Here is a 25,325-nt window from a genome sequence, read left to right on the forward strand (position 1 = left end):
AAAGAGGTCACAAACCGATCGGTACACGATCCATTTGCTTAGTGAATCTAGCCCTTAGTCACCTATAATGTAGGCCTTTAAAACCCTGGCCTACATTACAGATGCCTAAGTTTAGGTGTGATTCTGTAAGGGGGCCACAATTACAGAACCTGGCCCTAATCTTCCAGTTCATCCTCTACACAGTTTAGACTCATTCTACACCCATGTCTAAAAGGCAATCCAATTACCTTTCCAGATGATGTGAAAACATGGACAACTGAAGCTTTGGGAAAGCTTTAACAAAATCATGTAGAAATGAAAGGCTCTCTTTGTGGTTCATAAAATGTTGTATAGAATATTGTCCCTTTTAATAGTTTAATAAAAAGATTTAAATATAAAATCATAAGTGTTCAAGGCTTGTACAAATGAGGACAGAATCCACGGGGATGGAGTGGGGTTGGGGACAGAGCTCACGGGTACGAGGCAGGAATGGAGATGGAGCCAATAGGAACAGAGCTTGCAAGGACAGGAGCAAACTTTGTCCCTGTCTCATTCTCTAGTAGAGCTAGGAAAGAAAGCAAAGAAAGTTAGCACATCAAACAGTTGCTCAAGATTTTGAAGAGTCCTGAAGTGCTACTATTTGAGATTCTGCCATGTACTCATAAGTACATGGCAGATTGGCCACTGTTGGAAGCAGGAGACTGGGCTACATGGAACATCAGTCTGCCAGTATAACTAACGTGACCATTTATTTTTTTTTTCATCAAAACGGGACATCTATTAATTTTCAGTCCCGTCCCCAATCCTGCCCAGCCCCACCCCAGACCCAATTTCTTCCATTCATTTTTCATGTACACACAATATCTTATTAATTCCTAATGGTAACCATAAATTTTTTTTAAAAAAAACCACAAAGCACACAGAGAAAACGTTAATTATCATTTACGAGTTTTGGTGTTTTTTTTTCAAAGATGTCAAGGCAGATGACTTTTAAAATATGCACCTGGTCCGCAGCCGCCGCAACAACCGCAGGAAAGGCATGTCCAGGCACCGGCCCAGAGGCCTTCTCCCCGATGTCAATTCTGATGTTGGAAAGGAAGTTCCAGGCCAGCTAATCACTGCCTGGCAGGCTCAGAATTGACGTCAGGGAAAAGGCTTCTGGGCCGGTGTCTGGACATGCCTTTCCTGCAGTTTTTGTGGCGGCGGGCAGGGAAGCAGGGAGAGAGACCATTCTCCATGATCGCCTGTCCCTTTGTCCCCAAACATAGCTTTGGGATAGATCAGGGATGGTCAGAGGTAGACTTTCAAATGGGGACAGGAAGAAAGACAGGAAGAAATAGGACAGCAATATTTACTGATCATGTGTATACCAATAGTAATTAAAATCTAGGTTCTTATATAATTGCTCTAAATTTCATCATCTAAAAGGTGTTTATACTTCTGGATTGATGAGATAATATTCCCACAATGCAGTAGAAAAAGTACTGTATTAGTGCTGTTTAATGGATCTGCCACATTCCCTTTTCTTACTGATTTAATTGTAATTCAGTAATTAGCATGCCTTTTTCTTGGTGTAACATATGGTTGGCTTACTCACAAACATACCCTGAAAAAACCTTTCCATGATGCTGAAGTCTTGATCTAAAATTGTAATCCATCCAAGTTACCCATGGAACTCTAATTACAATCTTAAAGATTTAGAATTATTGAAATACGTGATGTACTCTGAATTAATTTTTCATGTCATTATGTTATTTGAAGAATCTGGTCACATAAAGGGCAATTCTCTGACTGACTGTTCACATTTACTGTTATGTGCCACATGTGTGCATAAATAAATAAAATACTGGCACTTTCATGAGTATGTGTATACAGCTAAGCACTATTATGTCAGGGTTTGAATAAATAGCAAAGTACATACATGCAAGAGGGCGTTTACATGGGCAGAAAATGGTAGGTGCACAGGCAGCGCTGCCAGTTACATGCACCACTTATAGAATAAGTTCTATGCACCTTTACTGCACTTACAATCCAGACCCAAAAAATACTGCAGCAGATACTTAAAAGATACAACAAAAAGCAGAAAAAGTCTAATAGACTCTCAGAGTGACCCGCCCTGTCAAAAGCACTGAATACTAAATATAATAAGTATAATATGTAAGAAGAGTCCTCAGTGTGAAAGGTAAGCGAAGGGAGAGACTTCTCCAGCGCTTTACACAAAACGATAAAGGTCCACTGACCTCCACATGCACACCATCACCGGACCCCTCCCTTGTGCTCAAATCAATGAATAATCCTAATCAATATAAAGTGATCCCCCCAGCCAGCTCCTAGGTATCAAAAAACATAAGACTTAGCTTGAAAACATAGTCCTTAAGACTGGAATCAGCGGCGGGGCAGGAGTCCACCACCAGGTAGTCAAGTTTTTTACTGCACTTAGGCATACACAGTTATGTTAGGCCTACGCCTGGTATAACTGCAGCCACCTCAATTTTAGGCATTCTGATATTAGGTTGTGTTGTTATTCTATAATGCAATCTGGGTGACCAGCTGCTGTTATAGAACAGGAGCTCACTATTTGGCATTCAGGTGCCTACTTATAGAATTATCCCCATAATGTTAAAAATTAGCAAAGAAAATTAAATTAATTGTTTGCAAGTTAGTAAGATCCAACACACACAGCAGTTGCAGATGTGTTATATAACATGATGTGAATTTGGGTTCAAAGATAGATCAACTTGTTGGCTAACAAAGAGAGCACATAAAGAAAAGAACTTAGAAAGAGTAGAGAAGCACATAAAACTAAATCGGAAAAGAACAAGATGTAGGCACAGGCTAGCATAGAGACTGCTGCATTATTCAGAAATGTAGGCTTTACAATTATTATGGTTACCATTACAGAATAATGCACAAGCTTACAGTTTATAGAGGTGCAAGGCCTGAAGAAACTGCTGACATTATTCTTTTGTATGAATACCAAAGGGACAAACCAGGAGGAAAGGATACAATATTGAAGAGGTGTAAATTGGAAAGGAAAAGCACAAATAGGCAGTGGCGTACCTAGGGTATGTGGCACCCGGGGCCCATCATTTTTTGACACCCCCCCATGTAAAAAAATATTTTTGGTAATAACCATGAAACGGAATAAATGGTCATAATAGAAACAGGGAGTGAAAATTTTATTTTATTGAACCTCATATATGTAACCATTATTCCAAACATAACATAACATAACATAACATAAATTATGTCTGAATTATCATGACATCAGAAGTACATGGGGAACTGAACGGGACTCTAGAGCGCCCCCTGTGGTTGCAAAGGAAAAATCCAAATAGCGTGTGACCCGAACTGGAGTCGCCCTGCAGGACCAGACTAACCAAAGAAAAAACAGGAACCAAAAATAAACCCACTGCTGCTGTGATTCAAATCAAAATATCACTTTTAATTGCCAATAAATAAAGTCAGGAATGGCATCAAACAATAGGCATTGGTTCTTATTCATAAGGCCAAAACCAAATAGCCCAAAGAAAAGTAAAGTTCAGTTTTCTTCTATTTTCAGCACAGCTCTCTCCTTAGAGCTAATAGCTTCACCGGACTCTACACCGGCTCACAAAACAGGGAAAACTATTATGCCAGTGTTTAGCTCAGTTCTTAGCACTGCTTCTAGTCCTAACCCTGAAGCCTCCAGCAGATTCAAGTCACACTGAAGGGTGAATTAGGTCCGCTTGCCCCCCTGGCCTCCCTGCACCACCTACGGTAGAGAAGCAGCCCGCAGCAGGATCGCAATGCCAGCGATCCCTGCGCTGTTTCGGTGCTGCTTCCTCTGCCGCGGTCCCGCCCCTCCTCTGATGTCAGAGGGGCGGGACCGTGGGACCGCGGCAGAGGAAGCAGCACAGGGATCGCTGGCATCGCGATCCCGCTGCAGGCTGCTTCTGCACCGCAAATGGTGCGGGGGGCCGGGGGGAAAATCCAGACATTGGGGATGGGGGGAACTGGACGCCAAGACCGGGAGCACCCCCTCAGGGCTTGCACCTGGGGTGGACCTCCCCGGCCCCCCCTTGGTACGCCACTGCAAATATGTATATTCACAATCCTGGTTCTTGCCAATGCAGAAGAAACAAGCAGGAGAAAATAAAGAGGTTAGGCAGCTAAGGATTCTGGTAGAACGTTAAGGGAAGATTTACATTTGCTGAATGAAGATTCTGATCTGATGCAATATGAAAGGGTGTTCCAGAGAGTTGGAACCGAGATCCTGAAACAGAACTAACTAGTAATATTCAGGCAAATATGGTGAAATGACATCAATTGTTGCTTTGAGTAATGAAGCATTCTTCATGAGCGATAGGAAATAAGAAAGTCAGGCAAGAAGAAGGGATAGCCAGCCTGAATCTGTTGACTTTAAAAGGAATTCTGTAGATCACAGGAAGCCAGCACTCTGCATGGAAAAGAGGAGAGACGTGGTCAGACTTCCTACAACCAAAAAGAAGTTTAATAGCTGAGATATGCTTTGTATAAGCTATAGTCTCTGGAGCTGAATAGACTGCAGACCAAAATATAGAGTTACAATAATCTAGTTTAGAGATTATGACAGCAAACCGAATAGTATGGAGAGAGGAGATCTGAGCAAGGAACGAAATGTGCAGATCTTAAAGATTAAGAAAGAGCCAGAGAAAACATATGAAATGTGATTATGAAAGGTTAGACCACTGTCTAATGTAATCCCTAGGACTTTTATTAAGTCCCTGAAGGGGAATGGAGTTCTCTTAATAGAGGGGATAGAGGGCGTACAATGTGAACCATGGTAAGGCAATGTGATGGCATTCATTTTCAAGGAATCAATTTGGATTTCTATCTAGTTGTACCAAAATTGTAGCAAAGGTGAATGTGAATTGAAGGGGAAAGGATCTGAATATTGCCTGCATAGATGAATATAAACCCAAGGGACTGAATAATTAGGGCAAGGGGGAACAATAAAAACATTCAAGTATATATAGTAGGATCAGGGACAGAATCTTGGACATCAGAGGGCAAATGGTATGCTGTTAGAAGAGGAGTTAGAATAATGGATTATAAGTGAGTAGTCAATGATTTGAGTCAGGAGAATGCAGTACTAAAAATAAATAGCTCAAAAAATCTTTGAAAGAGTTTGAAGTGGCTAATCAGATCAAAGTCAGCCAAGAGGTCACTTTCCATTAAAGATTAGAAATGTAGAAAATTAGGAAAATGAAAGCAGATAAAGACCATATGGCCTGCCTATCCATGCCATCTAGTATCCCCTCCTCTCTCTTAGAGATCCAATGTACTTATCCCAAGCTTTCTTAATTTCAGATACATTTTTAAGCTCCACCACCTTCACCGGGAGCCTATTTCACGTATTCACAACCTGTATTTTCTGTATTTCTTAGTCTATCCCCTTTCACCTTCATCCTATACCCCATCATTCCAGAGCTTTTTTTTTTTTTTCCAATTGAAAGAGACTCACCTCATGTGCATTTCTGCCATGTAGGTATTTAAATGTCTCTATCATATCACCCCCTATCCTGCATTACCTTCAAAGTATACATATTGAGATCTTTAAATCTGTCCTCGTACACTTTATGGTGTTGATCAATGACCATTTTAATAGGCTTTTCTGGGCTGACTTCATCCTGTTTATATCTTTTTTGAAGGTGCAGTCTCCAGATTTTTAAACCCTGCTAAGCCCTCACATTCTCTGGCAAATAAGACTTTGGTGAGACCTCATTTAGAATATTGTGTACAATTCTGGAGGCTGCACCTTCAAAAAGATATAAAAAGGATGGAGTCCAGAGGAAGGCTACTAAAATGGTATGTGGTTTTCATCATAAGGCGTATGGGGACAGACTTAAAGATCTCAATCTGTATACTTTGGAGGAAAGGCGGGAGAGGGAAGATATGATTGAGATGTTTAAATATCTACATAATGTAAATGTACATGAATCTAGTCTCTATCATTTGAAAAGAAACTGCAATGAGGGCATAGGATGAAGTTAAGAGGTGATAGGTTCTGGAGTAATCTAAGGAAATACTTTTTTGCAGAAAGGGTGGTAGATGCTTGGAACAGTCTCCCAGAAGAGGTAGTGGAGACAGAGACTGTGTCTGAATTCAAGAGGGCCTGGGATAGGTACTTGGGATATCTCAGACAGAGAAAGAGATAATGGTTACTGCGGATGGACAGACTAGATGGGCCATTTGGCCTTTATCTGCCATCATGTTTCTATGTTAATTACCGTACATGTTAAGTGAAGAAATATTTTCTCTATTTTATTTTAAATCTATTATGGTACTTAGTAGCTTCATTGCATTCCCCCTAGTCCTAGTATTTTTGGAAAGAGTAATCAAGCGAGTCACATCTACTATTTTGCCCAGCACCAACGTCAGACTTACCAGTCTAACTTATCCCCCCCCCCCCCCACACACACACCTTTTATGAAGCCACGTTAGGCATTTTTATCGCCGACCACGGCAGTAAAAGCTCCGACACTCATAACACTTGTTTCCGAAAGGAGGTGTATACATGGCTGGGGCTCAAACTTACATGAATAACTTAAAGGATACTATAAGTTCCACAGATATTTCCAGCACTTAGGCACTGACACACTAGCTCTATGGCTGGTATAAGGGCTTATGCCTTAGCATATTTTATTTTTGTAAGTTCCCTGCTGTTTATTACGGGTATCTTATTGTAAATCACCTTGAACCATTATTGGTATAAGAGTGATCCATAAATCCTGTATTAGATTGGATTAGAATGTCGATGCAAAAAAAAAAAAAAAGAAAACCAATAAGCAAAGACGGTATAGCAGCTAGATTTCTTTTCTGTCTAATCACACATAACAAGGAATATTCCTATGAAAATACTTCATATTTCATTCCAAGACAACCTGATTTACACCAAGGATTTGGCCCCTGAAGATTGCTGAAGGTGCTTTTTGCAACATGGTGCTTGAATTGACTAACTAGACTGGCTATTTGGGGGGGGGGGGGAAGGGTGTAACAGTAACATAAGAACCTTCAACAAGCATCATACAGGAATGAAAAGACTTTTGTCCTTAGTATAAATTATTCAACTTCCTTATTAAAATGAGATATTCTTGTTCATTTTCCCCTAAATGGAATATTTTGACACTTTTTTTTGCATAAATTGTTAAAATTTAGTCTGAATGTATTAATTGGTATCAAACGAAAGGGTTTTTTCAAATAAGCTGTTGGAATTATTAGCTTTCGGAAAAACCGTTTTTCCTTTAAAAAAAAAAATATATACAGTATATATATATATTGCTTATAGATTTCCTTCAGTGATAAACTGCAGCCGGAAAGCAGTTGAAAAGCCTTTGCTGATGCCTAAGGGAGAAAATGCTGTAGCTTTGGTACAGTGTTGATTAAACAGATTTTGAATTAATTAGTCCTCCATAATTATCTGAGTTGTTCAAATGAACGCAAATGCTCTGGTTGTATTTGGGCTACAGGTTCCTTGATCTGAAAGAAAAGCAGTATATTCCACATCCGTAAGACTGCTGTTCTGTGACCTAGGTGGGCTGTTCTTTTAACATATTGTATCTTATTTTGCTGAATACCGGTCTAAGGTTATATTGCGCTAATAGCATTCAGGTACTGCTATAAAAAAAGAAATGCATTTATATACTGTGAGACAGGTGCCTATGTGGAAAAATTATGTATGATTTCACTGAACCGATGCTAAGGCAGACAGTTTTCTGTGAATTACAGATGAAATACATTCCAAGAAAATAATGATCAGTTAGATGCTAATCAAGAGGCAGAGCTCATTACAGGCCATTTTACTAAAATGCATTACAAAATGTGCTTAGCGCATCTTAACGCAGGACTTTCCTGTATGCTAAGCCCATTTTTAATGGTGCCAGAAAAATAGGGATTTTTATTTTTTATTTTAGCAGGTCCTGTGCTAATTTTTCTATTAGTGTGTGAGACCCGCAAAAACAAACACGGCAGCACTTAAGGCCGGATTCTGTAACCGTTGCCTAAAATGTCGATGGCTGCCTAAAAAGCGGCTGCTGATCATGTGTCAATCAAATGACAGTGCCAGATACAGAATCGTGCCTAAATTCAGCCAAGATAGGCGGCCGAAATGTAGGCCTGGAAATCCCTGGCCTACATTTCAGCTGCCTATCTATGCCACCGCAGGATCCTAAAGTCAGGCCGCAGCAGCCATAAACTGATTAGGCAGGGAAAGTTATCCCTGATCAGCTGAGCTGGTATCTGGCCAATCAGAGTCAGGTCATTCCTAGTGTATCCCAGAATGCACTGGGAAGGAGGCCTAGGCTCCTCCCCGGTGCATATCAAGATGCTTTAGGAAGGGGAAGGCCCACCATTGTAAAGAGGCAGGCCTACCAGCCGGAGGGTGTAGGCATCCCTCTGGTTGGCCTTACAGCCAAAGGTATGGGAGGAGGGGGGGTGTTGGGGCTTAGGTGGTTGTCAGGAATATCAGCATTTGAGGGGGGGGTCATGGGTTTGGCCAGCCACCTTTTATTTAGGCCTCAGGTGCTTCAACACTGCTGTTTTTTGCCAATTCTGACAGCATTTTTCAATTAACTTAGGCATTGGTAGGGCGCCTACCAATGCATAAGTTTAGGTGCTGGTTATAGAATTTCCCTGCTACCACCTTCTGTTTAGGAGGTGCCAAATGCTCCCACATTAACTCTGTGTAAACCGGTTAGAATTTGCTGATAGAACCCACTGGCTGATTAACGCAGGCACCCTAATTCCCCACCCATTGCAAGCCCCTTTCCAAAAAAAAAAATTTTTTTTAATTCAGCAATGCACGCTTAGGCCCTGATTATATAAAAGACACCTAAAGTTAGGCTCCTAAATCGGTGCACCTAGCTGATCTAGGTGCCTAGTTTAATTATTTAAATTAGCTTAATCAGCAATATAGGTAGGCTGCACCTCCTCATCTGCCCAGCTCCTGGCATTATGAATAAAATCACAGACAGTTCTTGGAATAAAGACCACAATTTTATTAATGATATGCATGAAATAACACTCTAGGTAGCACCTGAGCCATAAGCCCTCTCCAGGACTTGCTTCCTGCCTTAACCTCCAGCGAGGGAGCATGCCCTTCAGTCCCTTCCATGACTTGCCATCCTCTTTTCCAGCGAGGCCATTGCATTACTTCATTAGTCCACCTGTAGGTGTAGTATGCTCTCACTGCGAGAGTCCAGTCTCAATATTTGGCCGGAATTTTTAGGGCTCAGGTGCATCCGCCACAACCTGAGACATTCGCTTCAGGTCCCCATAAACACCTTTTTCACTGACAGCCCTCTACCCTAGAATACTTTTTCCAAGGCCTCTTGGAAGTCATTAATAATTTGGTTGGTAGCTATGTGTGAAAGAAGTGTCCAATCTGAAAGATAATGATCAGGGATGATGGTGGGGTCCCACTTGTGCCAGATCTTTCTTTCCCCCCCAGGCCTTCAGTCCATCAGCCAATCTGGTGATTCATCTTCTTTACCACCCCCACCACCCCCATATCCATAGTCAGGAGGCACCAGGCTCTGGGCAGGGAATGATGTCAGACCAGAGGATCCACATGTCTTCAAGGAGAAGAGCTAGTTTAAATATGTATTTCTTAGCATCAGAGATGAACTGGTTGCAAGAAGATCCTCTGATGTCATGGTCCCTCAGGTGTAAGATTAGTGCATGTTGTTGAGGTTTGTCTCCCAGCAACTTGTAAACGTATGGGAGGAGTTGGTGCCATCTCATCTCATGAGCTCCTATCCAGAGGATGTCCACAGTTCCTGGGTCAAATCCCAGGTTTGCACTGGTAGGACGTTTGAGTAGTCTGTCCCGTGCTCTCAAGACGTGTGCTTACCCGATGATCCATATTCTGCGCATTCCTGGAAGAGATGATATTACTGGTTAGAAGCGGCTTCCTGAGAGAGGGGCCTGATATAGCTGTGGTAAGCACATGACTTCCAGTGACCCAGTCCTCGAATTTCTGCCCCTGGTAGGCCATTATGGACAGTGGACGTGGCAGCTCTAATGCGGAATGAATGCATGCTGAAGCACTCAGGACACTGCCCCACCTCAGTGCCCTACGGAATACCACAGTAAATTGAAACTTTGTGAGTGGGCTCACATCCTGGTGGATCAGCAAGACATGACTCCCCTTTGGGCGGGCCACCATAAAATTCTGGAGGTTATCGATGGGGCATGTTGACAGGTCAGAAACTCGGTGCAAGGTGATCATCTGCCCTCTGCCTTTCTGGTCTGTCTTGGACCTGGCAATGCGAATGGATACTGCTCCACCTTGGACGTTTACATCGTCAAGGCACAGCCCACCCGTTAGTACTGTCTAGATTGAAGTCAGCTCGTAGATACACAGGGCAGCAAAGAAGGCCAGGGATAAAGCTGCTCTGAAGAGCTCCGTTTCGATTCTGTTGAGCATATAGCCCCCAAGGCATTCGAGAAGAGCTGTAATACGTTGTGGGTAACTGGCAAGCGGGTGTCCGGCAGAGTTGGGATCTGCCTGGCCCAACCTTTACGAAGGGTCTTCCCTAGGAAAAAACATAACATAACATGATTTCTTATATACCACAGCAACCTTGCGGTTCAGTGTGGTTCACAAATTAAGAGATGGAAAAATTATGTTCTTACCTGTTAATTTTCTTTCCTTAGATGCAGCAGATGAATGCAGAGACTAGTTGGATAGCACACATCTACCAGCAGGTGGATATAGAGAAACTGATTAACAGGTGGTCCTATTGGCTGGCACTCTTCAGTATTGCTCCTTGCCTAAGCATCCGCAACCAGTAATATGCTTAGCATGTAAAATATTTATTTCCCATAACAAAGTTCACAGATAATAATACAGAATACAACAACCAACTAGAGCACAACTTCCGAAACTCGCAAAATATAAACCGAGAGTCATACCCAAACTTCCAAAAATCTCAAAACCTAAACTGACAGAAATATCCAGAAAGGGTGGGGCTCTGGATTCATCTGCTGCATCTAAAGGAAAGAAAATTAACAGGTAAGAACATAATTTTTCCTTCCTTAGCAACAGCAGCAGATGAATCCAGAGACTAGTGGGATTTACCAAAGCAATCCTCAATCTGGGTGGGAAGCGAACGCCACCTCTGCAATGACCGAAGAACCAAAAGTAGTCTCTGTACGTACTGTCACATGGAACTGGAAATGCTTAGAAAAGGTATTCTTAGAAGACCAAGTAGGTTCACAACAAATCACCTCTAAGGAAAAAACCTCAGTACTGATTCCAGGAAGTAGCCATCGCTCTGGCTGAATGAGCATTAAATTCATCGAGCAACTGGTTTCCTGCTATGAAGTAAGCAGAAGTAATGGTCTCTTTGACCCATTAAGTGATGGAAGCCTTGGACGCTGCCATACCTTTGTTGCATCCCATGAATAAGACAAAGAGGTGATGGAAACAGCGAATGTCATTAGTAACCAGTAGATAGAGTAGAAGAATTCTACGCACATCCAGGAAGCGCAGTGAAGAGAATCACGTCTTTCCCAGTTCTCCCAGAAAGGAGGAAGGAAAAGAGACTGGTCAACATGAAAGGTTGATACCATCTTAGTAAAAAATTATGGTACTGTCCGAACTAACACCGCAGAATTTGTAATACATAAAAAGGGACCCTACAGAAGTCCTGCAAGACAGAAAACCAGCCGAGCTGAAGCTAAGGGTACAAGAAATACCATTTTTAACTTCACATCCTTAGAGTGTGATTAGATTAAGGTTCAAACGGTGTCTTTTGTAAACTCTTAAGAACTATGTTAAGACTCTAGTCCAGACAGGATTTCTAAACAGGTTGAGGAAAATGGTGTAGTCCTTAGAGAAAGTGAACTACATCTGACTGATAAGCAAGCGAAGAGTGAGACACCTGGCCCCTGTAAAAATCAATGGATATCCCTTGAAGCTTAAGGGAATTATACACTAAGGGGGTAATAATAAAAAAAAAAAAGTCTAAAAAGTGTCCTAAATGGCTACTTGGACAATCAAAAAGCCTGATCGTCCAAGTACCCATAACCAAAGCTGGTTTTTAGATGTATCTAAAACCAGCTTAGGCCTTTCCCCTGCCTCTAAATGCATAGAGAGAAAAGAGGCGCCGCTGGCGCCATCAGTTCAGCGGCCTGGCAACCTAACCATCTTGGCAGGAGAGATGTCTCATCTCCCCTACTTCGATGCCATCACTCCTCTACCCGAACTGCCATGACCCGCGGATGTTGGGGGGCGGGGGGTTCGTCGAGGGCAAGAGGGCCTGTGATCCCTCCTGCCCGTCATGTAGTGGGGAGGTGGGGGTAGGGGGGTCGCCTGGGCCAGGAGGGCTTGGGCTCCCTCCCGGCCCGATCGAGTCGGGGGGTCGCGGTTGCTGCAGGGCAAGAGGGCTTGGGCTCCCTCTTGCCCCAATCAAGTCGGAGGGATCGCAGCTGCTGCAGGGCAAGAGGGCTTGGGCTCCCTCTTGCCCCGATCGAGTCAGGGGGGTCGCGGCTGCCGCGGGGCAAGAGGGCTTGGGCTCCCTCTTGCCCCGATGTTGTCGGGGGGGGGGGTTTGACATGGCAGGAGGGCTTGGGCACCCTCCTGTCTGGATCGTTGGGGGGGGGAGATTCTGTAACTGGTGTTGTTTTTGACAGACACCGGTTACAGAATCCAGCTTTTAGGTGAAGGACTGGCTCCTCCTTTGCCTAAAAGCCCTTCTGTTGGACGTTTGGGGCTTAGGCGTTTATTTTTGTTTCATTATGGCTAAAAAGTGTAGACATGGTGTGGGTATACTTTTAGACGTAGTGGAGATTGGGCGTTTAGGCAGAGAAAGGCCATAATCAAAACATGGACGTTTGTTTTGGTTATGGACACTTTCCCTGCTTCTGGGTTGAACATTTAGGGACTTAGGCCAAAAGGGGACTTAGATGATTTTTTTTTATTATGCCCCTCCACGCCGCTGGCTACACTTCATTCAAAAAGGAAAGAATAACCACTTACGCCTTAGCCATGATTTTTCAATATCTAGGCTGTAACACTAAAGTTGGATGAAATTCCCTGCTAATCGACCCCTGGATGAGCAAATACATAGGTTCTGGAAACCACAACGGCTCGCCCACCAACAAATGGTTCAGATCCGCATAGCATAGACGGAGTAGAAAATCCAGAGGTACCCAAATCACCATACCTGAAAAGCGAATCATGAGATGAAACACACATCCAACTATCATCTCAAGGGAAACAGGTAAAGAAGACGACTCAGAAGCCAGTAATAAGCCAACGTGTCTACCCCCTTATGCCTCCCGCTCTCTGCAGCTAGAAAAAAACTGAGAAAGCTGTGCATTTCGAGACAAGAATATAAGTTGGAGTGCTAATAGATCTGACATGTACACAATGAGCTTGAACGACTGAGCGGACAGTTCCCAATTTCTGAAGAGACGAAGATTCTTGCTGAAGAATTATATCTAAATATTTTTCCTGTCCCGGAATGTGATCCTCCGAGAGAAGAGAAAGATGAGCTACCACCTACCGAAGGAGGTGCATTGCCTCACAGGGCAACCAAAGACTGGGCGTACCGCTCTGGCTACTGAAAAATGCCACCATCGTGACACTGTTAAAATAGCCCCCCTTGTATAGTCCTGAAACGCCCGATTATCCACAAGTGCAGAAGACTGATCAAGGACTGAGCCTCCTGAAGAGACCAGACTCCTTGCATTGAAGATTGGAGACACTGAGCCCCCTAATCCAACAGACTGGCATTCTTGGTGACTATAAGACAGAATAGCGATGAATTTGAACAGATTGATCTCACTGTGCCAGCATCTCATGCTGAGCTATGCATGAGGATTCCACTAGAGACTACTATTGCAGCCTTGATATTCCGGGGACTACCGGAACAGAAGCAACTGCTGTATCGTTCTCATGTTAAAGCGAGCCGAAGGCCCCACTTTCAGCGTTGCCACCATGGAGCCTAGAACCTGAACATAATACCATTCTCTCGGTTTGAGTGACTGAAGAAGAAGGCGGCAAATCTGAGACTATGATTTGTCGCCCCGGTCCCTGGGAATACGCAGATTTCCCACCTTCGTGTGGAAGAACCACCCTGAGATCTGTCTGCCTCGTAGCTTGGAGTCAAAAATAGAGCTAGTAATGCGGACAGGGACCAATTTGGTAAGGGGAACTTGTAAACTGCCTTTTTCATGGGCTATGTCATTCAAATTGACTTGCTTAGGGTCACAAGCGCAGCTCTTCTTGTCAGTTTGGAGGGGTGTCTAACACGCGTCCTGAGCAGACAGCAGTTTGAAAATTCTGTTCGATAGGCTGAGAAAACCTGAAGTCCCTGCCGCTCTATGAATAAAGACAGACCTGCAGGAAAAGTAGAAGTTCCGCCAAGTCACCTTGCTGTGCCGGCAGAAACGCCTCCAATTGAAATCTCCTACTAGTACTACTAGTAATAATTTTGATAGCGCTACCAGCCACATGCAGCGCTGTACAGATATACAAATAACAATAAAACAGACCAAGGAGAATATCCTTACTATTCAGGGACCCTGGAAGAGAGGAGGAGATACTCTCACTGAAAACAGAATATTCTCTTGCCACTGATCGCACTGTGTGAGAATTCGCCTTCTGCTGACCCAGACCAGAGACAAGGCTGGGCAGCAGAGCACAGAAGTAAGTCTCCCTTCACCAACCACCAACATTTTTTTGGTTCCTTGGGTTTTTTGACTTGTGCCTGGGGTTATTTGGGGTGCTGATTTCTCCTGTTGAGAGTTTTCTCTTCAGTGAGACTACAATTCTATTTCTCCTGTTGAGGTTTTCTCTTCAGTGAGACAGGGGTGGCCAGCTGAATGGTGCTAGCTTTGGGGGTTACACCTGGGCCCCCCAGGACCCTGCCTCACCCTCCCTCCAGTGATAGAGGGTCTCTGTTGGTCTGACTATTTTTCTTCTTTCCCTTACTTGAAAAAGAAGACAATTGCAATATAGCATTTCTGCCCTACTATTGCTGAGCAACTGGCATTTGCTGGCATCTGCAAGCCCTGACAACAGTTTGTTTTGAGTATGTTTTGGTTGTGAAACTTTTGGTCTGTGTAGTGCACTTTGGACTGTGGGTTTTCTGCATCGTGTGTGTGAATAAATTTATTTTGGACTGCTATGACTTTTGGTGCTGCAGTGCTTGTGAAGCCGTGTTTGAGTGCTGGAAACAGCCAGACTCTTTTTGCCTCGGGAGTTAATTATTGTTCGGGGAGCTCCGGGTGTGAGATGGGACAAGACACCGGAGCGGTTGGTCTTTTGCCGCACACGGAAGGCAAGCACATTTTCTTTGGTGCCATCTGTGGCAACACTGAGCTTTTCCCGCTCACGGAAGTCACACGCCTGATGCCTGTCATTGCCACTGCCATTCTGTGTATGAAAATTCTGCCCATGGGTATGACCCAGCATGCAAAGTTGATAAGAGACTGTATCTGGTAGAGTGTGGGCTTATGCCTTCCCATTCAAAAAAGAAAGCTTGTTATGACATCCCGATTCTGCAGAAGAGATCTTTTAAATAGCGGTAAAATATTAATAAATTCAACCATGTCTAAGAAACTAGAGCTGATGCAGTCTATCCAATGCAATTTTCTGAATCAGCACCCCAAATAACCCCAGGTACAGGTCAAAAAACCCAAGGAACCAAAAAAATGTTGGTCTGTGTTATGAGTTCTACGCAGAACTTGATGCGGTGCCTACCTACACCTAAACCTACCTGCACCAACATGAAAAGTAGGCATATATAGGGGCGGAGAATAGGCATGGTGTGACTTAGACCTCGGTAGGTATCTGAAATAGGTGCCACTAAATTAGGCCAGAAAATCTCTGGTCTAATATACTGGTGCCTAACATTATGACACCTACTGGTGTCCGAATTAAGCTCTGCTAAGCGTAATTCTATAAACGATACATAGTGGTTGATTGACAACTGCACCAAATAGTGCCTAGGAGTTAGGTGCCATTTATAGAATCAGGCCCTCAGTCCTCAATGACTCAGCACACAAATTATCTCTGTCTCTTTCAAAGGATTTCAATACACAGAGCTGGATGAATAAAAAAGTAGGAAGGCCAGTATTTGAAAGACTTAAACTCTTAACTTGTGCTTTGAAATATCCATATTGATGGTTTATTTTGGTACAAAACTTAGACTGTGAGTCCACTAGGGAAAGAGAAAGTACAGTAAAGTCTCAATTATCCAACATAAACGGGACCAACAGGTTGTTGGATAATCCAAAAGTCGAATAATACAGAATAAGATGTTGGGTGAGGGAGTCAGGAGTATCAGTGTTTGAGGGGGTTGGGTTTTAGGGGGTGGCTGGGAGTATTTGTGGTTGGGGTGGGTCATAGGTTTGGGGGGGGCCTGCAGGTAGGAGGGAGTAGTCATCCCTCCTGGCTATTGTGGTACCTATATATTGTGATACCAGTGCCATTTATAGAATCCAGCCCTGTGTTTTCACCAGTTCCATATACCCAGAAATTAAATGCTGAAGCTCGGACACACCCCAGCATTGAATTTCTAGGTAATTCAAAACACTACGGCCAAGTTATTCTTCGGCAAAGGCAAATTTGAACATGTATTCCCACTGTTTGCTAAACTACACTGGCTTCCAGTATTCACCAGAATACAGTTTAAATGTGCTTGTCTTGCTTTCAAAATCCTATTTGGTATTTGCCCTCTACTAGTTCTTTTATCCTGGATTACCAACAAACAAGGATTGGTTAGATCTATGCATAAACTTAAATTATCATTCCCCTCTATGAAAGGTATTGTTTCTTCTAGCAAATTGTGTAAGTCCTTCTCATTCAAATTAACTGAATTATGGAATAATATTCCTTTGTGGCTGAGAGACTCGGATGCTCTTCAAATCTTCCGTAAACATTTAAAAACCTGGTTATTCACCAAATTGTAAATCTGCTTTTCTTTTCTATCTTTTACATTAATTTTTATAAATTGAGTCAAGCTTTATTCTCAAAGTTGACACGGTCTATAAATTTAAGGTTTAGTTTAGTTTTAGTATAATTCTATATACCTACTGTATATAACCTATATATAATGCTGATCATTGTTCCATGCAATACCACAGGCCCACCTAGTTATTGTATCCCCACAGACCACTTTGAAATGCATTCTTAAATATATAGAGACCCCTAAGGTTCTTTCTTTCATAAATTTTAGAGACTTTGACTGGGAATATCTAGAACATAGTAACATAGTAGATGACGGCAGATAAAGACCCGAATGGTCTATCCAGTCTGCCCAACCTGATTCAATTTAAATTTTTTAATTTTTTCTTCTTAGCTATTTCTGGGCAAGAATCCAAAGCTTGGGTTCCAACTGCTGAAATCTCTGTTAAGACTTACTCTAGCCCATCTACACCCTCCCAGCCATTGAAGCCCTCCCCAGCCCATCCTCCACCAAACGGCCATATACAGACACAGACCGTGCAAGTCTGCCCAGTACTGGCCTTAGTTCAATATTTAATCTTATTTTCTGATTCTAGATTCTTTGTGTTCATCCCATGCTTCTTTGAACTCAGTCACAGTTTTACTCTCCACCACCTCTCTCGGGAGCGCATTCCAGGCATCCACCACCCTCTCCGTAAAGTAGAATTTCCTAACATTGCCTTTGAATCTACCACCCCTCAACCTCAAATTATGTCCTCTGGTTTTACCATTTTCCTTTCTCTGAAAAATATTTTGTTCTACGTTAATACCCTTCAAGTATTTGAACGTCTGAATCATATCTCCCCTGTCTCTCCTTTCCTCTAGGGTATACATATTCAGGACTTCCAGTCTCTCCTCATACGTCTTCTGGCGCAAGCCTCCTATCATTTTCGTTGCCTTCCTCTGGACTGCCTCAAGTCTTCTTACGTCCTTCGCCAGATACGGTCTCCAAAATTGAACACAATACTCCAAGTGGGGCTTTACCAATGACCTGTACAGGGGCATCAACACCTTCTCCCTTCTACTGACTACGCCTCTCTTTATACAGCCCAGCATCCTTCTGGCAGCGGCCACTGCCTTGTCACACTGTTTTTTCACCTTTAGATCTTCGGACACTATCACCCCAAGGTCCCTCTCCCCTCCTTGCATATCAGCTTCTCTCCTCCCAGCATATACGGTTCCTTCCTATTATTAATCCCCAAATGCATTACTCTGCATTTCTTTGCATTGAATTTTAGTTGCCAGGCATTAGACCATTCCTCTAACTTTTGCAGATCCTTTTTCATATTTTCCACTCCCTCTTCGGTGTCTACTCTGTTACAAACCTTGGTATCATCTGCAAAAAGGCACACTTTTCCTTCTATCCCTTCAGCAATGTCACTCACAAACATATTGAACAGGATTGGCTCCAGCACTGATCCCTGAGGGACTCCACTACTCACCTTTCCTTCCTTCGAGCGACTTCCATTAACCACCACCCTCTGGCGTCTGTTCGACAGCCAGTTTCTGACCCAGTTCACCACTTTGGGTCCTAACTTCAGCCCTTCAAGTTTGTTCAACAGCCTCCTATGAGGAACTGTATCAAAGGCTTTGCTGAAATCCAAGTAAATTACATCTAGCATATGTCCTCGATCCAGTTCTCTGGTCACCCAATCAAAAAATTCAATCAGGTTCGTTTGGCACGATTTACCTTTTGTAAAGCCATGTTGCCTTGGATCCTGTAACCCATTAGATTCAAGGAAGTACACTATCCTTTCTTTCAGCAACACTTCCATTATTTTTCCAACAACTGAAGTGAGGCTCACCGGCCTGTAGTTTCCTGCTTCATCTCTGTGACCACTTTTATGAATAGGGACCACATCCGCTCTCCTCCAATCCCCAGGAATCACTCCCGTCTCCAGAGATTTGTTGAACAAGTCTTTAATAGGACTCTCCAGAACCTCTCTGAGCTCCCTTAGTATCCTGGGATGGATCCCATCTGGTCCCATCGCTTTGTCCACCTTCAGTTTTTCAAGTTGCTCATAAACACCCTCCTCCGTGAACGGCGCAGAATCTACTCCATTTTCTCGTGTAACTTTGCTAGACAATCTCGGTCCTTCTCCAGGATTTTCTTCTGTGAACACAGAACAGAAGTATTTGTTTAGCACATTCGCTTTCTCCTCATCACTTTCCACATATTGGTTCCCAACATCTTTTAGCCTAGCAATTCCATTTTTCATCTTCCTCCTTTCACTAATATATCTGAAAAAATTTTTGTCTCCCTTTTTTACATTTTTAGCCATTTGTTCTTCCGCCTGTGCTTTCGCCAGACGTATCTCTCTCTTGGCTTCTTTCAGTTTCACCCTGTAGTCCTTTCTGCTCTCCTCTTCTTGGTTTTTTTTATATTTCATGAACGCCAACTCTTTCGCCTTTATTTTCTCAGCCACTAGGTTGGAGAACCTATCGGCTTCCTTTTTCTCTTGTTTTTATTGATTTTCTTCACATAAAGGTCCGTAGCCATTTTTATCGCTCCTTTCAGCTTAGACCACTGTCTTTCCACTTCTCTTATGTCCTCCCATCCTAACAGCTCTTTCTTCAGGTACTCTCCCATAGCATTAAAGTCCATACGTTTGAAATCTAGGACTTTAAGTATCGTGCGGCCGCTCTCCACTTTAGCCGTTATATCAAACCAAACCGTTTGATGATCACTACTTCCCAGGTGAGCACCCATTCGAACATTAGAGATACTCTCTCCATTTGTGAGGACCAGATCCAATATCGCTTTTTCCCTTGTGGGTTCCGACACCATTTGCCTGAGCAGAGCCTCTTGAAAGGCATCCACAATCTCCCTACTTCTTTCCAATTCTGCAGACGGAACATTCCAGTCTGTATCCGGCAGGTTGAAATCTCCCAACAGCAGAACCTCCTCTTTCCTTCCAAACTTTTGGATATCCACAATCAGATCCTTATCAATTTGCTGCGATTGAGTCAGAGGTCTGTAGACTACACCCACATAGATAGAAGTTCCATCTTCTCTTTTCAGAGAAATTTCGGTCGCTTGGATATTGATCTTTACATAGAGAGCTACTCCTCCACCTTTTTGACCATCTCTGTCCTTCCTAAAAAGATTATATCCCGGTATGTTTGCATGGAACATGGAAGCATTTTCTGCACCAGTGATATAATGAGTGGGAGTGTGTGGTACAGTGGTTAGAGCTACAGCTTTGGCACCCTGAGGTTGTGGGTTCAAATCCCACACTGCTCCTTCTGACCCTGGGCAAGTCACTTTATCCCCATTGCTCCAGGTACATTAGATCAGTGTTCTTAAACCTTTTTACACCTGTGGACTGGCAGAAATAAAATAATTATTTTGTGGACCGGCATCGGGCTAAGTCATGGGCCAGACCCTGCCCATCTCTACCCAATCTCCACCCCAGACCCTGCCCCCATAGTCCTAATCGTAACACTATTTTTTCCATTCATTTTTCATATATATACACAATATAATCTTATTAACAACGCATCGATCGCACCGTGGACCGGCAGTTGAAGAGCACAGTTTTGAGCCTGATTTACATGCCGGCCCTGTGGACCGGCAGGAAATTTCTTTGGACCGGCACCGGTCCATGGACCAGTGGTTGAAGAATACTGCATTAGATAGAGTGGGAGCCCACCGGGACAGATAGGGAAAAATGCTCGAGTACCTGAATAATTTGTAATCTGCATAGAATTGTAGGATATGTGGAATATAAATTATAAAATAAATAAATAAATCCTAATAAATAAATGTAACCCATAAAAATTGCTTAGCCGTTTGTGGAAGAGAGTACAAGTGCCCTGATATTCTGGGCCTGCAGTAAAGCACCTTGAGAGGGCAGAAAGGCACAGTCCAGGTTCAAAACACAGTTTTAGCTGGCAAGAAGGTGTTATTCTAGTTATTTATGTTGGTAAATGACCTCTTATAAAATACCAAATAGTAGAAAAGTATGCATATCTTTTGATGATATGTACATTGCTGGTGGGTGTGCTCATATACACTTGTAGATTATAGACTGCAATCATTGATGTCCATACTGCTATAGGACTGGTATAACTGACCATACCATAATCTATGTGCATTTTCAGCCAAGTGTGCTATAAAAAATGTAGGCACCTACAGAATAGACTTAAAATAATTGTCATAACTAGGGCCTATAGTGGGTACCCTCCAATAGAATTACCTTTTTAATAACTTTTATATTTATATTTATTGTTTTACTTTATTTCTTTTTATTTCTGCATATTAGCTTTAGGAGTGGATTAACATGGCTGCCACACTATTTACAGTATTTCCAAAACAAGAAAACACTGTGGCTTAACTTTGCAGGCTTCAAACAGCACAATATCAGTACAGTATTACAAATAAGTACTGTGGACTTATAATAATAATAATAACTTTATTTTTGTATATTGCAATTACCAAAGCAAGTTCTAAGTGGTTCACAATAAAGAGACAACTGGCAACCAGTGAAGTACAATCAATAGAAGGTACAGAGTACATTATAAAATAACAAGAAACAAAAAATGACAAAAAGAAAATTATGGGGTAAAAAATTTGTCAAAAAGATGTCTTTACTGATTTCCTAAATGATTGAGAGAGAGGAGCTTTTGAGATTGATTCACTTAGCCAAGTATTCAATTTACTGGTTTGAAACGAAAATGTCCTATCTAAGAATATCTTAGAGACAAGATTTCAAAATGGGAAATGCAAATAAATGATAATTACGGATACATTTGGTGATTTGGGCCAGCTCAAAGTGAGAAAAAAGATAAGTTGGAGCCAAGCCAGTTAGAGATTTAAAACAGATTCAAGCAAATTTAAAAATGATTCTATTGGTAGTCCCTCCTCATAGTCTGATCCAATCTTCCTCACTCAGGGCCTAGAGTTTTAATTTCCTCCCACGGAGCTTGCCTTCTATTTTAGGTTCTTCCTGCAGCTATGCTCCTGTTAAGGTGAGCTGTGGTTGTTGTGGCCCTTAAGGTAGACTGTGGATCTCTCATGTATACAGTACTTCTTGACATCATCTCTGAAGACCAAGAAAGGCATGCAGAAGCTGCAACAGCAGTTAAAAGAAGAGAAAAGGAGCATGTGTAACTTGGGTGCATGCATGCATGCTCCAAATTGGGCATGCAATTATGGGCACCATATATAGATTTGGGAGATAATGCATGTATAAATACTGTAGAATCTAATTTATAGCATTGCCCATTTAGCCATGCATGTAACCTATATAAATGTATCTGTTTAATGTTAATTGAAAGTAACAGTAGTGATTAGCCCTCAATGAAGAAAATAGGATTGCAGTAAATGTTTTCCTGATTCAAATCTAACTGCTATGAAATAATCAAATTTTAATACAATATCATATGAAGGCAAAGCATGTTCACAATATGCAGTGCCAAAAGGAAAATAGTCAAATGATACCTATGTAAACACTGCTTCACTATCTGGTTGAATACAGGGGCAAAACTGTGAATTTAGGCCTATTTTTCATAGATAAAGCAAGGGTTAATTTGTGAGCTAGAGGTGCTTGAATAAATAGATAAATTACTCATAGAGAAATTTTTCTCAGTTGAAGTCATCAAAGAACCAAACTCAAAGTCAATGATAATTGTAGAAAGGGAGAAAACCATATACAGTATATAATGAGAAGAATTGCCTTCCGCATTGTATCACATCCTAAAATGAAAAATAGATAACATGGGTGCTTGTATTAATTGCAGAGAGTATAGTCTATTTTTGTCTGAAATGTACAAAACTTATCTTTTGACCAGTGGTGTACCTAGCATATGTGATACCCGGGGACCATCATTTTTTTACACCCCCCTCATCTATATGAAAAATATGATTTTTAGTAGCAATCCACATATCGCTCAAGAATGTACCTAGGAAAAGGCAGCATCGTAAACACTGCAGTGAGCACTAGAACACCAACACTTACATTGCAAAACTAAACAAGCCAGATCCTGCGCAGTCAATTGATCCTGTACAGTCAATGCCAACAGAAAACCATATCCTTTTCATACCCACAGAACAGAGATACACCTTTGCCCAATATGGAATAATCACAAACTAAAAATAGAAATCTGTAGACAAAAGTTAAACTGAACCGCCAAGAAACCAGACTCTGCATACAATGCAATACCACAACACTACAGAATCAGTGATACGTCTCCTAATACTGTGCAAAATATTAAGACAGTAGATGTAAATTTGAAAAAAAATGATACATAACAATCACCACTTTACAAATTAACAAATAGAAATAAAACAAATAATGATAAATAAGAAAATACCATTGTATTAGACTAATCCATTTTTCAATTAGCTTTCAGAGGCCAAATTTTTCTTCAGAACAGTACAGTATACTGCTGTTATGATATCCTGTCCAGACCTGAGGAAAGGTGTTTAGTCCAAAAAATTGCCTTATTTCCATTTCCTATTTATAAACTTTTATCAATACTACTTGATTCTAGGTAAAGCAACCCAAAAAAATCTTTCTGCCTTTTTTCATTTCTGCTTCTCTTCGCTCTCTTTTTTGTATACAGTGTTTGTCCTCGTTCCCTTCCATGCAACATCTGCCCTCTCTTTGCCCCTTCTATTCAGCTTCTGCCCTCTCTCTTCCAAATGGCATCTTCCCTCTTTCTATATCCCTTTAATAAACTGTATATCCTGTGCCCCTTCTCTCCTTTGTACATGATTCATTTCAGCTTCACCCCTCTCCATTTTTCTGTCTCCTCTCCCCTCCCCTATGCTTTGGCATCTCTCTCTTCTCCTTTCCTTCGTTCCTTCCTACTCCACACCATGGTATGGCATCTCTATCTCCTTCCCTTCCCTCCCCCCATGCCTTGGCATCTCTCTCCCTCCATGCTCTGGTTCTTTCCCTCCTTTCCCTCTGGTCTGGCATTTGTCTCCTTAGTTTCCCTTCCCTCCCCATGCCCTGGTATCTCTCTCCATCCAACTCCCCCTCCCCCTCCATTATCTGGCATCTCCTCTTCTTCCTTTCTTTTCCTTTCTTTCTCCTGGTCTGGCATATTTCTCCTTCCCTCCCCCATGCCCTGGCATCTCTCCTTCCCCATCCATGGTCTAGTATCTCCTTTCCTTTCCCTCCCTCTCATGGACTTGGCATCTCTCATTCCTCTCCCTTGTCTTCCTTCTCCCTCCTTCCCTCTCTCTCCCCAATTGGGTGCTTTAGCAGCAGCAGCAGCATTTCTCTTTCCCCCCTTCCCTGTGCAGCAGCAGCAGCATTTCTCTTCTTCCCTCGCTGTGCAGCAGCAGCAGCATTTCTCTCCCCTCCACACTTCACTTCACTTCCTTGTGCAGCAGCAGCTTTTCTTGCCAGTTCCTTACTGCAGCCGGTTTTGTATTCAAAGCTGTGGGCATTGACACCTTGCGCGATCTGCGGCTGCGTCGGAAGCCTTCTCTCTGACGTCGTGACATCAGAGGGAACGCTTCTGATGCAGCCGTGGATCATGTGAGGAGACGACGCCCTTGGCTTTGAGCAGATAAACCACTGCAGCAGGGGAGATAGCCAGAAGCTAAACACCTGCCAGAGGGAGGCACAGGAGGGAGCACAAGCTGGGCAGCGGACACCCCTGATTTAAAGTTTACTGCTGCTGCTGCTGCTTCTGGTTAAGGAAAGCAGCTGTGGCAGAATAGGGAGGGTGGCCGGCTGTGCACCCCCTTGGGGCGTGCACCCATGGAGGACTGCCCCCCCCATTGCCACTGCTTTTGACTCCATCTGGTAATATTCAATGCTATTTGTCTGGCCAAGAATGGCTCCTGGCTGTTCAAATAGCATATAGCTTGCTATCTACTGATATTTAGTAGAAGATAGACAACTATCTCTCACTGGATAGCCCATTTCCCAGAAAGGCTCATGACTAGATATGTCACGGCCAATATTCAGTGGCTTACCAACTAAGGCTAGGCTAGATAGACTCACCTAAAAATCAGGTCTATCTTCAGCCACTGAATATCAACTTGGCTGGCTAAGTCCACGGTGGTGAACCTTAACCTGAATAGTGTCACAACCGCGCTCTGGTGCTGCGTTGCGAGCCCCAGGATCGTGACACAATACTCTGGCCTGGCATGTCCCCTACTACCAAGGGACCCTACTGGCTTCCTACCAGCCTAATAAGGCATGCAAGGCAAGATATAGCAAATTAAAAGGGTTTTATTATGATCACTGATTTCATTCAACAAAAGAAATAGGCTTCAGCTCAGCAGGTTTCCAAACAAGACCTCAATACTATGAGGCAAACACAAGCTGCTCAAACAAGGCAAAAGTTTCCAAATCCAGTGTCCAGGTTTTTAGGTGTGTCCCACCTTAACATACAGTCTCTTGCC

At 42.7% G+C, this 25,325-nt stretch overlaps 1 long non-coding RNA gene across 1 annotated transcript in view; it reads right to left on the reverse strand.

Annotated features, from left to right (window-relative positions):
- Nucleotides 1-423: 423 nt before the first annotated feature.
- Nucleotides 424-25,325, reverse strand: part of LOC117360837 — a 46,809-nt gene continuing 21,907 nt past the window's right edge. Inside the window, exon 3 of the long non-coding RNA XR_004539533.1 lies at nucleotides 424-544. This is a non-coding gene — a long non-coding RNA (uncharacterized LOC117360837). The remainder of the gene's footprint in view (nucleotides 545-25,325) is intronic.

This window comes from Geotrypetes seraphini, chromosome 5 (assembly GCF_902459505.1).
Source record: "Geotrypetes seraphini chromosome 5, aGeoSer1.1, whole genome shotgun sequence".
NCBI lineage: Eukaryota > Metazoa > Chordata > Amphibia > Gymnophiona > Dermophiidae > Geotrypetes > Geotrypetes seraphini.